Below are 15,235 nucleotides of genomic sequence, written 5' to 3'. Positions count from 1 at the left end.
TCTCAGCATCACTCAGAAGTGGCACCAAATTCAGAAAAGTATTTTAATGGCGTTTTTGGCATCATTGGCAGAGAGTACTGATATTTGGCATTTCTGGGTAACCATGTTCTGTAGGCATTTTCCGTTTAGTAGTTTCAGAGAAAAAGAGTTACTTCAGGTATGGATGCAGCTATTTTCTCAGGAAATTGAGGAAAGACAGCAACTAATCTCTGTGTAGGTCCCCTTACGTGCCAGACACTGTGCTGGATGGTCAACAGGCATTATTGTGTTTGATCCATGGCAGTCTTGTGAGGTAGGTTTTATTATTTCCCCCTATTTAAAATAAGAAAACTGAGGGTCAGTGAGATCAAGATCACACAGCTCTAACACAACAGAAGTGGGCTCTGAGTCCTGGTCCAACTCATAGGCTGAACACCCTCTTCTACACTCACTAGCCTCATGGAGGCTGAATGAAGAGCCTAACTCTGGATACCCAAAAGGTGGCATAAGGTTTGGCTGGCCCAAGAGACTCCTCTTCCCTCCTGGTCCATACAATCACACTTCTATGATATGCCAAAGAGCCCGTTTTTGCCTGTAAGTTTTTAGAAAATGCTTTTCAATAACTTTATGTTTTCTAGGACAAAGGCTATTTATTTCTCACACTCCTAGCCAAGTTCACAGGAAATGGGTCTTTTGTCAGAAGAGGCTAACCATGACAGAAACCCGTGTTATAAGTGAGATTACCAAGGATCACTTGCAGATGGTGTTTTTGAGCCATTTCACTCTTTACAAATGGATCCCAGACTAGAATGTTCATTCAAGGACAAGCTGTGCTTTCTGCTGCTCTTTAAGCATGATCAGAGAATGGGAGTAGGAGAGAGCAATACAGGAGGAGCTGAGGTCAAAATAGAAGACAGAAAGTCAAGCGTATGTTGGAAATTGTCTTGGAAATTGATGGCTGTATCACGTCAGCTTCATTGATGGTGCTGGGACTGACCCATCACAGCTGTCAGAGCTGGAAGGGAGCTTGGAGATCATCCTGCATAATCTATTCATTTCTCAGATGGAAAAATTGAGCCATTGGAGATAAAGTGACTTGCCCAAAGTTAGGCAATTAAGACTCCCCTCTTCTAGTCCAATGCCCTTTCCATGACACTACAATTATTTCAAGGTTATGGAATGGTAAATGGCTTATAATTTTTCTATTTTCAATCTAATATATGGTCTATTTTACATATATTATTTTTACTAATGTGAAATGTTCTTGAGCAAGAAATAAATTCTTTTATTTTAAGCCAGTGAGATTTTTGAGGGTTGTCTGTCATCATAGCACTACCTGCCTGTCCTAAATAATGCGTGTGCCTATTGAGATGATTATGTACTTTTTGCTCCCTTAATGTATTTATTATATTACAATATAAGATTTTTGGATGTTGAGTTATCCTTGCATTCTTGCGATAACCATTATATTATGGTGTAGAAATATATATATGATGTATTTGATATATATATGTATATATAGTACACTTAACTAATATTTCATCTATTTTTGACTCCAAGATTACAAGTGAGATTGGTCTATCGTTTGCTTTTTTGTCGTGTTCTCATCCTATTTTGATATTCTATTATTCTAGATTCATAAATTAGCTAACTTTCCTCATTTTCTATTCTCCGAAACAGATTGCTTAAGATAGAGATGGCCTATTCCTTGAGTTTTGAGCAAAGGGGAATTGTAGCATAGAATGAAGTTGGAGAGGTGAGGAGGGGCCAGATAATTTAGGTATCTTGAAGGCCACCATAAAAATTTCACATTTTATTCTAATGACATTGGGAAGCTATTGAAGGACTTAAGCTGCTAACAGCATTATGCTCTGTTACGTACTTTAAATACAGTCATACATTGCTTAATGATAGTGATATGTTATGAGAAATGCATTGTTAGGCAATTTTGTCATTGTGCAAGCATCATAGAACATAGTTACGCAAACCTAAATGGTACAGTCTACTACACACCTAGGGTTTATGGACTAGCCTATTGATCCTAGACTACAAACCTGTACAGCATGTTACTCTCCTGAATACTGTAGGCAATTGTAACACAATGGTAGGTTCTTGTGTATCTAATCATAGAAAAGTTACAGCAAAACTATGGTATTATAATCTAATGGGGCCACTGTCATATATGCAGTCTGTCATTGACCAAAATATCATATATCACTGTGTCCATTATCTGAAGAATGTATTAAGGTGGTTAACAATGAAAGCAGAAATATTTAGACTACTTAAGCAGTAAAGGTAAGAGATGACAGTGGCTTGGGCTAAGAGGTGACAGAGGAGGTAGGAGAATTGAATTGTCTTGATGTGATATTTATTTAAATATATATTGACAAGCTTTGTTAATGGATTATATAAAAGAGTAAGGAAAAGGGAGAGATTACAGTTTGCTTGAATGAAACCTAGGCTTTCACCTGTGTAGCTGGGTAGAGAATGTCCTAATTACTTATATGGAGAATTCTAGAAAAGGAATAATTTTGGGAGTGTAGGTAGAGAAACCAGTAGTTCTGTTTCAGAACTGAATAAATAGAAATGGCTATTAAAGGAAATTTGAGTTTGGAGCTTAGGAGAGAAATCAGGATATCATTAGTCTATAGATGGCGTTGAAAGCCATGGAACTGGATGAGATCACCGAAGGAGAGAGGTGTGACAGAGAAGAGGTCCCTGGGGCAGGAAAAGAAGGTGAGCCAACAAGAGACAGAGCTCATCCTCCGTGGGACTTCAGTTGTTCTCTGGTTTCCTATTTGGAGTCTGGATGATTCTCCACGAACTTGGGCTGTGAGCATTCAGAAACTCGTTACTTTCGTTAGGCACAGTGTTGATGCTTAATAAATAAAGGTTTGATTGATTCCTAAAAAATACTATTATTTCTGGGGCAGATGCTTTGGAATCAGCAGGAGCTCTTATAGATAACTTCCCTGGCCTCTCTCTCTCTCTGCAGTGGCTCAGTGAGGGAGACGTCAGGTCCTCTTTCCTTAAGTATATCCTGGCCTAAATGTTCTGCTTGTGTTCAAGGTAGAGTTGTGTCATCCATGTTTGGGAGTCCATATCATGCTTCTGTGGGATGAGGAAGTGGGTATTCAACAGGATAGCATCTGGTACACATCACATACAGGCCCTGTGAGGGAGAGGCAGCCTCAGGCCAGGACAAATCTGAAGGCCTTGAATATGATTTCCCTCACCCAGGGCACGGATTGTTAATCAGTCTCAATATTCTGTCTGCTGATCTTTCGGGTGCTTTCAGCTCTTTCTCAACACAAAGTATTCTGGTTGGCAAAAGCTTTTCTGTCAATCAGGGAATAGACAGATGTTGGATTTAAGAGCTGGGGTGTTTGGGGGACTTCAGTGATATGTGTTTAGCTGCTCAAAATAATCAAAAGATACACCTCCAGGATTTTGGCATGCTGCAGGGTTGACTCCCAGGCTAGCCTGAGAACCTTGAACAAATCTTGAGAAGATATATTGTCTTCCAAATATCTTGTTAATGGGTTGGTTCTATTGGTTAAAGATAAATAACACTGATTTTTATACCTTGAAAAATTAGCCCTGGAATTACTCATAGGAAAAAAAGTTTTTTTCCGAGAGTCTAATATTTAAGGATATTGGAAAACATCACCTGTGTCAAGAAGATTGAAAGCTGCAGAATGGTTGAATAAAGTACAATAAGAGAAAACTTACACCGTGCAGACAGAAACTTAATTTAAGTTCCTAAGCTCTTTACCATAGATTGTATATAGCCTTTCAGTTACAGAATTATGTGTTGGTGGTGAGTTCTTACAAAATTCAAAGTTGATAGGCATAATTAGCTAAATCAAGAACGAGTTCCTAAATGTTTTTCTATAAATTACAGAATTCTATAAATTAAGTAATTTAAATAAACATTTTCATTCCTTCCTCTTTTTTCCCTTTTGCTATTTGTTTCTTTTTAAAAGCAAGTGTTAGGTTTGTGGAAATTTGGTAGTGCTAATGCTTGATTAACTGGAAGGGCTCAGAAATATTTGTAAGTAGACATGATGGAGAATCAAATAAATGGAGAATAAAATAACTACAAATGATTCTTCTCTTGGCATGAGTGGATGCCCTCCTACCCTAAACAAGATAGACTCTGCCTCTTCTGAGGAACTTCAAGGTGCTGACCAGCAGATACATTTAAGACACCATGTGACAAAGACCTCTCTCGTGATAGGTAATCCATGATAATACATACTAAATGTTTCTTGGTGTGCAATGAAGGCTAAAGCAGCTTTTCGCATAGTCACACTTCAGCAATGACCACCATAGCCCCTTCTGTCTCTCCAGTGTTTCAAGCTAAATAAGTCCCCTCTGCCACAGAGGTCTTCCCTGGTACCACCATAACTCAAAATGAACTCAATGAGGGAACTTATTCTTGGTGTCAGTTGTCCGTCATTTTTCGTATTTCATGCCAGTCTTATCCCAATTTACATTAAAATCATATTTTAAGTCCTCTTAGGAAAATGGTAGCATTCAGTTTTCTTTTTCTTTTTCTTTTTTTTTTTTTGAGACAGAGTCTCTCTCTGTAGTCCAGGCTGGAGCACAGTAGTATGATCTCGCTCACTGCTACCTCTGCCTCCTGGGTCTCGGTTCAAGCAATTCTCCTGCCTCAGCCTCCCGAGTAGCTGGGACTACAGGCACGTGACGTCATGCCCAGCTAATTTTTGTATTTTTAGTGGAGATGGGGTTTCACCATGTTGGCCAGGCTTGTCTCGAACTCCTGACCTCAAGTGATGCACCTGCCTCGACCTCCCAAAGTGCTAGGATTACAGGTGTGAGCCACCACGCCCGGCTGATAGCATTCAGTTTTCAAATGATTTCCTGGTATGTCATCTCATTTTGTAGTCAAAGAACATAAGAATTGGAAGTAATTTTGCGGGCACTGAGACAAGCATCCTTAGTGTAAGAAAATCGCCTCTACAACCTTTCAAACTGGGGCCATTCAACTTCCCTCAGACACCTTCACTGATGTGCAGTTCACTCCTCAACTAAGGCCACTTTGAACTGCCCTAACTGTTAGAAAGTACTTCCTTCTGTTGAACTGAAATCTGTCTGCCTTAAACTTCTACCTATTAAATTTAAATTTGTCCTCTGGGGCTTGGCTGTTATGTTTGATTCTTTTCCCACAGAAGAGTCTTTTAATGTTTTAAGAAAATGATTGCAAATCACCCAAGTCTTCTCTTTCAGGGACAAAATATCTTTTATTTCTTCCAGTCATCAGAGTGACTTTAAGCACCTTTGCCATCCTTATTGCTTTTCTTCAGCTTCATTAAGTCACTCCTTCAGTGAACATCTACTTTGCTCCTGCTGTGTGCCTGGCACTGATCTAGGCACTGAACGTACAAGAAAGGTGGAAACAAGACAAAATCTCTGTGCTCCCGGATCTGACATCACAGAGGTGGGGTTGGAGCATAAATGAGGGATTTAGACCCTTGGCACATGCCATCCAGGATGTTCTAGACATGTCTGCACAAAGTATTGATGGGCCCGTTTTCTAACACCTCTATTCATCGCATCGGTACTTCCCCATCACTATATTTCTAGAAGTGCCATTTGTGCTTATGTTATGTTTTTTTGGTAGATGTGTGCTCTTTTTGAACAATATTGAGTTTGCTCTCAACCACAAGCAAAAACCCAGTATCTTTTGTCATTCAGACTGATGTTCAGTTATATTTTGTCCATGCTGTTCTTAGTGCTAATCCAGCCCTCTCTGTCTTAGTCAGTTCCAGCTGCTATAACAAAATACCGTAGACTGGGTGGTTTACAGACAACAAATATTTATTTCTCACAATTCTGGAGGCTGGGAAATCCAAGATCAGGCTGCCAGCAGATCCAATGTCTGGTGAGGGCCCAATGTCTGGTTCATAGATGACCATCTTTTGCTATGTCGTCATGTGGTAGAAGGTTACCAGGGAGCTCTCTGGGGTCTGTTTTATAAGAGCACTAATCTCATTTATGAGGTTACCACCCTCATGACTTACTTACCTCCCAAAAGTCCCACCTCCTAATACCGTCACTTTGGGAATTAGGATTTCAACATATACTTTTTGTAAGGATACAACATTCAGACCATCACACCCACCGAAGCATAAGTCTTTATTCTTTATTCTTGCTAAATTTCATCTTACTTGTTTCAGCTCATCTTTCAGCCCATCTTTCAGCCTGCCCAGATCTTCCTGGGTCTCCATGCCATCAGCTATTCCTCATAGCTTTGTGCCACTTATACATCTGATTGACCGTGTGAGTTCACTGTGCCCAGGCCCAGATAGGACAGGGGCATTCTGAGGGCAATGCTTCGAGTCCTCCTCATGGAGCTCTCCTTTCCAGTGGGTCCTGCTCGATTCATCAGTGCTGTTTTTGCCAGCCTCACTCAGCCTGTTATGAGTCCAATGAACTGTTACTCAACCCTGTTTTACCAGTACGTTTTCAAAGCTAAAGCAAAATAAACTGTCAAGTGCCTTTCTGAATAATATATATTGCCTTAATATAGCCCTCATTTGACAGTTTAGAGACCACATTTAAAGAGGAAACGAGGCTAGTCTGGCATGAGGTGAGGTGTGGTCAGTGAGCATTCACAGTGGCTCATTGTTCACCACTTTTCTCTGTAAGGATTTAAAACTCATCTAATTACTGACTGGTTAAAGCTCATACTTCCCAGCTGGGCACAGTGGCTCATGCCTGTAATCCTAGCACTTTGGGACGCCAAGGCAGGTGGATTGCCTGAGCTCAGGAGTTCAAGACCAGCCAGGGAAACACGGCGAAACCCCGTCTCTACTAAAATACAAAAAATTAGCTGGGCATGGCAGCGTGTGCCTGTAGTCCCAGCTACTAGGGAGGCTGAGGCAGGAGAATTGCTAGAACCTGGGAGGTGGAGGTTGCAGTGAGCCAAGGTCGCGCCACTGCACTCCAGCTTGGGTGACAGAATGAGACTCTGTCAAAAAAAAAAAAAAAAAAAAAAAGGCTCAAACTTCCCAGCAACTGTAGGTTCTTCATAATCTGTCCGCAAGCTATAGACCAGCTTCATTTCCATTCCCCAATCCCCAAATGTTACTTCTTCTCTTCGAAGTTAGCCATGCCAAAGTTCTGCAGGCCATCAAACCTTTGCCTTTATTCATGCTTCTGTGATTTGGATGTGTTATTCCACCTACCTGAAATGCTGCTGTGCTCTTCCTCCTCATAGTCCATCTGGAAGATCCCTCATCAACTTTTAAAGACCCTGCCAAAATGTCCCCTTTTCATGGAAAATGTACTTTCCTAACACTTTGTATGCACATGCACTTAACACATTGCACTACAGTGATTTATACATCTGTCTCCCCTACCTGCCTCTGCCATGGGAAAGGTCCATTCATTCATCATCAAAGACTACCATGATGCTTGGTGTGGTGCAGGAGCTCAGTAAACATTGTTGAATTCTATTATAAAATTTTCCCGTGGATGGGTTCTGGGCACCACTCCAGTTTGTGCATCCATGTTCTCCCTCATTTCAGGCAAATTGGCTCTATTTTGCCATCTTTTTTCCTCCACCGTGCTTTAAAAATTGTTAAGGATTTCATTTCCAAATTCTCTCAGTGCCAATGGCTGGGACTGCTCTGAAGCTGGTGATGAACACCATCAAGCACCCTTTTACTATTTCTTCCCTTATTTGGGGTCTCAGCTGCCTCTTAGAGAGTTGCCTCTTCTCACATAATGTGAGGAACACCGTATCTCCTGTCTCTTATACACATCTAGATTACTATTTCTTCCCTTATTTGGGGTCTCAGCTGCCTCTTAGAGAGTTGCCTCTTCTCACATAATGTGAGGAACACCGTATCTCAATCTAAAGACTAGGGTGTTAGGTCCTGGCTCTAATTCTGTCTCGGTGTGTAACCTGGAGAAAGTCAATTCACTTCACCAAAGCCCAATTTCTTCATTGTAATTTGAGGGTAATCTCCTTCATTTTTATTATTTTATTATTCTAATTATGCCTTCGATCATCTTCAGTCTAGACTGTCCTCCTTGGCTAGGAATTTGGAAACCAAATAAGAGATGAGTTCCTCTGCGGTTTTTCACCTTCGGGGAAATGACTCTTGTCCGGCTGCTGGAGCTCTGTTCCCATAATCTGCATGGTGAGAGCCTCAGGTACGACCTGTTCTTGCTATGCCTTGCCCTCCTATGGGGACACTGCCTCTGTCATCTCTTACCGTGTCATTCAGATCCAGTCACCTGGCCTGTTTCTATACTCTGGACAACCACACACCACTTGCTGGATGGACTGTTTTCCATCATTGTAGCTACAGCTGCTCCCAATATCTGCTCCACAGAATTGGTGGTTAATTTCTAGGCCACTGCATCTCTTGATATGGGCAATATGACTACTGCCAGACCATCTTTCCAAATATTTAATTTGCCTTGGAATAAAAAGATTTTCACAGCAGAGCAAGACAAGGCAGATAATACAAGTTTTGTTTTATGGCTAAGGAAACTGAGGCTTAAAATGGTCAAACACTTGTCTGGTGCTACCTCGATTTTAAGCAGCGGAGAGAGGCTAAAGTCAGACATTTTGACACCTTCTCTAGTGGTGTTCTGTCAAGTCAAAAGGGCAGGAACAGTCTCAACATTTTTGGTATTCCTTCACAAACATTATACCACATCTCATTCGTAATATGTATTCAATTAGGCCAGGCGCAGTGGCTCACGCCTGTAATCACAGCACTATGGGAAGCTGAGGTGGGCAGATCACTTGAGGTTGGGAGTTCGAGGCCAGCCTGACCAATATGGAGAAACCCCGTCTCTACTAAAAATATAAAATTAGCCGGCGTTGTGGCGCATGCCTGTAATCCCAGCTACTCAGGAGGCTGAGGCAGGAGAACTGCTTAAACCTGGGAGGCAGAGGTTGCAGTGAGCCAAGATCACACCATTGCACACAGCCTGGGCAACAAGAGCAAAACTCTGTCTCAAAATAAATAAATAAATAAATAAATAAATAAAATGTGCACAATTAATTTGCCAGTTAATTAAAAAGTATATGACATTTTAAAATTGGGCAATTTTGGAAATACTCGATCAGAATTTAAACATGTCAACTGGAAGAAGAGAGGAATGAACTCATGATGAAGACAAATCTTAGTTTTTACTTTTTTTTCTTTATCAACTCTCTGACATTAATATGGAATTTCTAATTAGAAGAAAAGTGGCCACGAAATGGACAAAAGGATAGTAAAAGTGAAGAATAATTCATTAAAGAGGATGTTGTGCTGTAAATAATTGAGAGTTGATTACAAAAAAGAAGATATTTCTTTAAAACTTGTCATTTGGGGTAAGATTTCCCAAACTATTTTGTTTTTCTTCATGCTGCTTATATCAATCTTAACTCAATTATCTCATACAATTCCAATGTAGTATTGTGAACAACATAATCCCTTTAACATTGTTCTCCTCTCTGTACTTGCCCCTGTGTCACTTAGAATTCTTTCACACAATAAAAGCCTCAAATTAATAAAGTGCTTCTCTTAGAAAATCAAAATGCTTTCTCCACGTTACCATTTAATTACGTCTCAAAGCATTCCTCTGTGAAGTGGGTGTGTGTTAGGAAGAGGAATTAGTCTTTCCCATTATGACACACAGGAAACAGCTTGGAAGAGCAGATCATTTCCATCCACAGGTAACTTGATGCTAGTTCAGTTCAGTTCAAGGTTGTTGACTGGGTTCTTCCAGTATACCCAGTTTTCAAACAGAATCTTGCTAATGGACTCAATCACCCAGTAAATCAGCACATAATTACTGGATACCTACTATATATTAGACTCTGTTCTAGACATTGAGGATAGAGCAGTGTGAACAGAAGAAGAAAAATCTCTGACCTTATGGAACTCGAAGTTTTCTAGGAGGAGACAGACATCAAGCATAGTAGATAACATTGTACAGTGTGTTAGAAGGAGATAAATGCTCTGAAAGGCAAGTAAATCAGTGGAAGGAGAAAGTGGAATGCAGGGAAGGTACATGGTTTTCTGTAAGGTGGATAGAGTAGCCCTCACTGAGAGGACGCCATTGGAGTAAAGCAAGAGCATCCAAAGCAGGGGGATCGGCCAGCGCGAACGCCTGGAGGCGGCAGCATGCTCGGAGTGTTTACAGAACCCAGGAAGGCAGTGTGGCTGGGACAGAGTAAATAAGACGGAAAGGGGCACAAATTGAGATCAGATGTGGCAGCAGAATGTTCCAGAAGGGCCTTTTTGGCATTTTAAAGACGTCTTGCCCTTTATGCAACGTGGGGTGTTTTGGAGGATTTTAAGTAGAGAAGGCGGCCATGTTGAGAACAGACATAGGTGGGAAGGGATGCAAACAGAGACCGGTTAGAGGGTCACTGCCTTCAACCAAGAGAGATTCAACGATGCCTCCAAGCACAGAGGAAGCAGAGGAGATGTGGAGCAGTGACCAGATTCTGGATACAGTTTTTAGGCAGACCCAGTGGGACTCACTGGTGGAACTGCACGTGAGCTGTGAGAGAAAGGAAGGAATCTTATCTTCTGAATGAGACTGGGAACTCCTTGAGGACAAAAGTCACCTGTTATATTTCTTTATGATCTTTATAGAAACCTAAGAAGGCTTCATATACAATAAATACATGACTAAGTTTTTGTTAAATGAAAAAAGGAGGGAAAAAGCAAGTCTGTATCAACACACTTGGGGTTCCTATGCCCATAATGATTTGCAAAAATAGACGCTGTTCCCTGTATTTCCAAAAAATCTTAAAAAATGGCTATTTTCCCCAAGGTAACGCTCCTGAAGCTAAAAAAAAAATCTTTAAATGTCTTTGTTTGGGCTGGAATTCATTACCTTGATGAGGTAACAGTTCTTTTATCTGCTATTTAGAAGTTCTGCCTGGCATGTAAAATGGATGTATTATTACCATTTAATTTGTTTGACAAAAATATTAATAAAATACAGGGCTTACAAGAAAAATAGTAAAATGCTTTGGATATAATGATTGGGAATCACATATTCACATGGTTTTTAAAGAAAGAAACCCCCCCTCAAAAAAAAAAACCACTCTGCAATATCTATACTTTCTTTTTATTCTTGTTTACAACATAAAGTTCTCCATTGTCTAGAAAGAAAGCACAAAAGAGAACATGTTAAATCTTATGATGGGTTTTTGGAGATGATCTAGTCTAATTCACTAAGTTTATATTTGAAAAATATCAGTCGTAGAAACGTTAAGGTGACAGACATAATTTTGTTTCCAATACACCGTAACGCAAATTCTGAGTTGTCGAATGAGGCCTAACAAATAACAGTAGAAGAATTGTGAAATATGTTATTTCTTGAATCTTCCTTCTTGATATTTGCTTGGCAATGGTAATTAGCCACAAACAATCTTGAGTCATAACTGTCCAGAGGGCACGGTGAGAGGTAGGTGTGTGGAAGGATGGCAGATGAGGGAGAAAATAGAATGAGAGGCACCTTGATGGGAGAACTCTAGCTTTTTTAAACTCATACTGTTGCTAGGAGGCATTTGTGCATAATTTTTCACAGGGCTTTACAGTCACACACCGTCATATTTGAGTCAAAACTCTGATATTTAGAAGGTGTGTGACCATGGCCAAGTTTCCTAACTAGGACATTGGTGTCTTTATATACCTTATAGGGTAAGTTTTGTCAGCTATGGTAAGACTATTTTTAATATGGTTAGAGATAGCAGGAATTCAATACATGATATTTTTATTACTAGTAATTTTCCTAATGGGTTTCAGCATTTCTTGCCTTTGTGTTTGAATAGAAACTCCTTCACCCTTCATATACTAGATATCCTGCTAGTCCTTGAAGAGCCCGGTTTGAATGTCAGTCTCTTCTTCAGTAGTTCATACACTGTCATTCAGTTTTTCACTTACATGCAGCTATTTGTTTCAATATCTTATCTGCCTAAGTTGGATTTCTTGTGGAATAGTGAAAAGAACCCAGAAGTCTTGGGTTTGAGTTCGGCCAGCCACTCTTTCATGAAAGTGGGACCCTTATGAATATAATGGAATGAGGGATATATTATAAGAACTTACACAATTGTTGAGAAAGTTATTTTCCAGAAGAAGGAATTCACGGATCTGAGAAAAGTCACTATTGGGTTCCATGAGGTCCTCGTGTGGATGGGCAAGTCAGAGCTGCCAGGGGAATCTGGGAGGCCCGCCACATCCAGGAGGGGGGCCCTGAAAGAGAGCTGGAAGAATACTCAGTGAAAAGCTTTTGTCTTTGCCTGGCTACTGCCTCTTTGGATCCATGTTAAGGCCCTTGTGATGGGTGTGTTGATCAGCTGTGCTGGAAATTTTGAAGATCTGGGTATGAAGTGGGGGAGGGCCAGGACATGCTAGAACCCTCTAGGTCTCCGCATGTGTTGTCACAGCAAACTACAAAGACCTTGAGAGAGGAATAGATACTGTTTCACTCTGCTTCCCAAATCTTGCACAAATTCCTCTTTGGGCCAACTGTACTCACATGCATACAGGCAAGAGGAATCTGAGAAACACTGTTCCAGCTAATGAAGTCCATAGAGTACAAACCACCACTGCCACTTCTTGGCTATGTTGGTTGTATTGGGAAGTTGACCCAACCTTTCTGATCCCCTCCTTCCCTATTATTGTATTGATGTAAATGAGATAACTATTATAACTACCTCTATAGGGTGATTAGTAAGAATTAAATAAGATAATGCAAAAAAAAATCCATTACAAAATACATAGCTGGATGCGGTGGCTCATGCCTGTAATCCCAGCACTTTGGGAGGCCAAGGTAGATGAATCACCTGGAGAAGTTCGAGACCAGCCTGGCAAACATCTCTACTAAAAATACAAAAATTGGCCAGGCCTAGTGGCACATGCCTGTAATCCCAGCTACGCAGGAGGCTGGGGCAGGAGAATCACTTGAACCTGGGAGGCAGAGGATGCAGTGAGCGGAGATCACGCTACTACCCTCCAGCCTGGGTGACAGAGCAAGACTCCATCTCAAAAAAAAAAAAAAAAAATTACAAAATACAGAAGAACTTATCAGATTACTGTTGCTAGATACATCCATTCATTTCATTAATGTATGTTTATTGTGCATCTACTATGCACCAGCAACTATACTATGCCTAGGATCCAAGGCAGTGACAATATCCTTGCTATCTTCAAGCTGAATGAGACATAATTAGATATTCAAGTGGAGATGTAAAGCGAGCATTTGACGGACTGGATATCAGGGGATAGGCCCTGGTTTAAAACATACATTTGGAAGTTATTAGTGTTTAATAATGAAACTCTAAAATGTATGAGCCTGAATTAGGTCACTTTAGGTAAAATGCATGTAAATTGAGAGGAGAAGAGGTTTAATGTCTAAGATCCGAGACACTTCAGAATTTGGGGGTCAAAAAGATAAAGAGGAACAAGGAAAGAGGGTGAGAAAAAGCAGCCAGTAAGGCAGAAAGAGAACTAATAGAGAGTGGTGTCCAGGTTAATTTATGCTGAAAGACCAATTCATATGACAATTGAGAATTGACCATCAGCTTAGCACATGGAGGTCATTTGCCAAAGTGGAACAGGTTCAACACGTAATGGAAAGAAAGATTTTGGCATAAAGGGAAGCAGGAAAATAGGGTGGCAACAAGTGGGAAGGGTGTCAAGAGATATTATATATATATGTTTATGTGTGTGTATAATTTATATATATATAAGTTAAATAGAGCCAATTATATATATAGTATGTGTGTGTGTGTGTATGTGTATATATATATATAGGCTCTCTCTATATAGAGAGCTTGGGTGCAGCTTCCTATGAGGATGGAACCTTTACCCAGAGATGCAAACGAGGAGGAAGACTGCTTCCTTCAGGCGGTTCTCTCTTAAGAGGAAAATGTTCAAACTGAGTGAGCGTGCCCAGTTGTATCTGCAAATGTATTAATCCAAGTCACGCAAGTCACATCAACTTCTCAGGAGCAGACTGAGCAAAAGGGAAGAGAGAGGGGTGAAAGGAGGGATAAGTAGATTTCAGCGAGAGCAAGAACGTTAAAGAAATATTTCGAGAAGTTGAAAACGAAGAGAATTTTGCTGAAGAAGATTCTAAGTTCCAGAGGCTACAGTGGAAAGATGTGGGGAGTTGGAGTGGGAGACATGTCAGACTAGAGTGTGTGTAGTTTGAGACAACGATATTTCTCCTGTAGTGCTTGGAACAGGGGCTAGGTTAGATAAAGATTTGTTCCTTGAGAGAAACCTGACAAGACCTGCATGGGGCTGGGGTAATACATTGGTCCACATGGACCCCTGTTTGCCTAGAAGTGTTCATCTCCAATAAGGTCTACTCTGCTTACACCAAGGGGTCAGGAAAGGCTGACCTTGATTATCTTCTCCTTCTGTCCCTCCCTCTCCTCCACACCTGGCCCAGCAGAGGAAGGAAAACTAGCTTGACAGCTGACCTTGATTATCTTCTCCCTCTGTCCCTCCCTGTCCTCCACAGCTGGCCCAGCAGAGGAAGGAAAACTAGATTGACAGCTGCCCAGCCCTTCCCCTGAAAGAGGCGCAGGTTGCTTTACTACCACCGAGGCAAAAGTGGTTTGTCTCCTTCATGTCGTTCTAATCCTTACAGAAGAATTTGTGGCAGCAATACGAAGACTATAGCTAGGAGGATCAGCACCTCGGAACCTCTTTGAAACTTGCTAGAGGATGAGGGCAGTGGGCAAGAGGAAAGTTCCTCTGAGCACCTTCTGTGAAAAGGAGAAGCCGGGCCTTGGGGATGTTCCTTCAGTTTCACAAGTGGCAAGATTTTCACCTCCGGTTGGCAGCTTTCAAATCGTTTCCCATTTCTCCAACTTAGGAAGAAGCTGTGAAAGCCGCAGGCAAACGGGGATGAATGATTCATTTGGTCCTGGCTATTTCCTTCACTCCTAGGATGTCTCAATATCTACTCTGTTATTTGAGAATAATAATAATAATAATAATAAATCATCTGCTTCTCTGGGACTTTCAGCGGAGTCGTTAGGCACGTGATGAAACCTTGGGTTGCACGGGGCTCCATTCATCCATTCATCCGTCCGTCCATCCGTCCAACCATTCACTAGACCACCCACCCACCTACCACCCACCCATCCATCGCAAAGCCTTTCTCCCTTTCCGGCTTACACTGGGCGTTAAACTCCGGTCTCTCCAGGCCTCTGGCGCACGTACACACGCGCCGGCGGGCGGGCGGGGTG

This window comes from Mandrillus leucophaeus, unplaced genomic scaffold (genome assembly GCF_000951045.1).
Source record: "Mandrillus leucophaeus isolate KB7577 unplaced genomic scaffold, Mleu.le_1.0 Scaffold367, whole genome shotgun sequence".
NCBI classification, from domain to species: Eukaryota; Metazoa; Chordata; class Mammalia; order Primates; family Cercopithecidae; genus Mandrillus; species Mandrillus leucophaeus.
The sequence above is the reverse complement of the archived record's forward strand: the minus strand, read 5'-3'. Positions refer to the sequence as shown.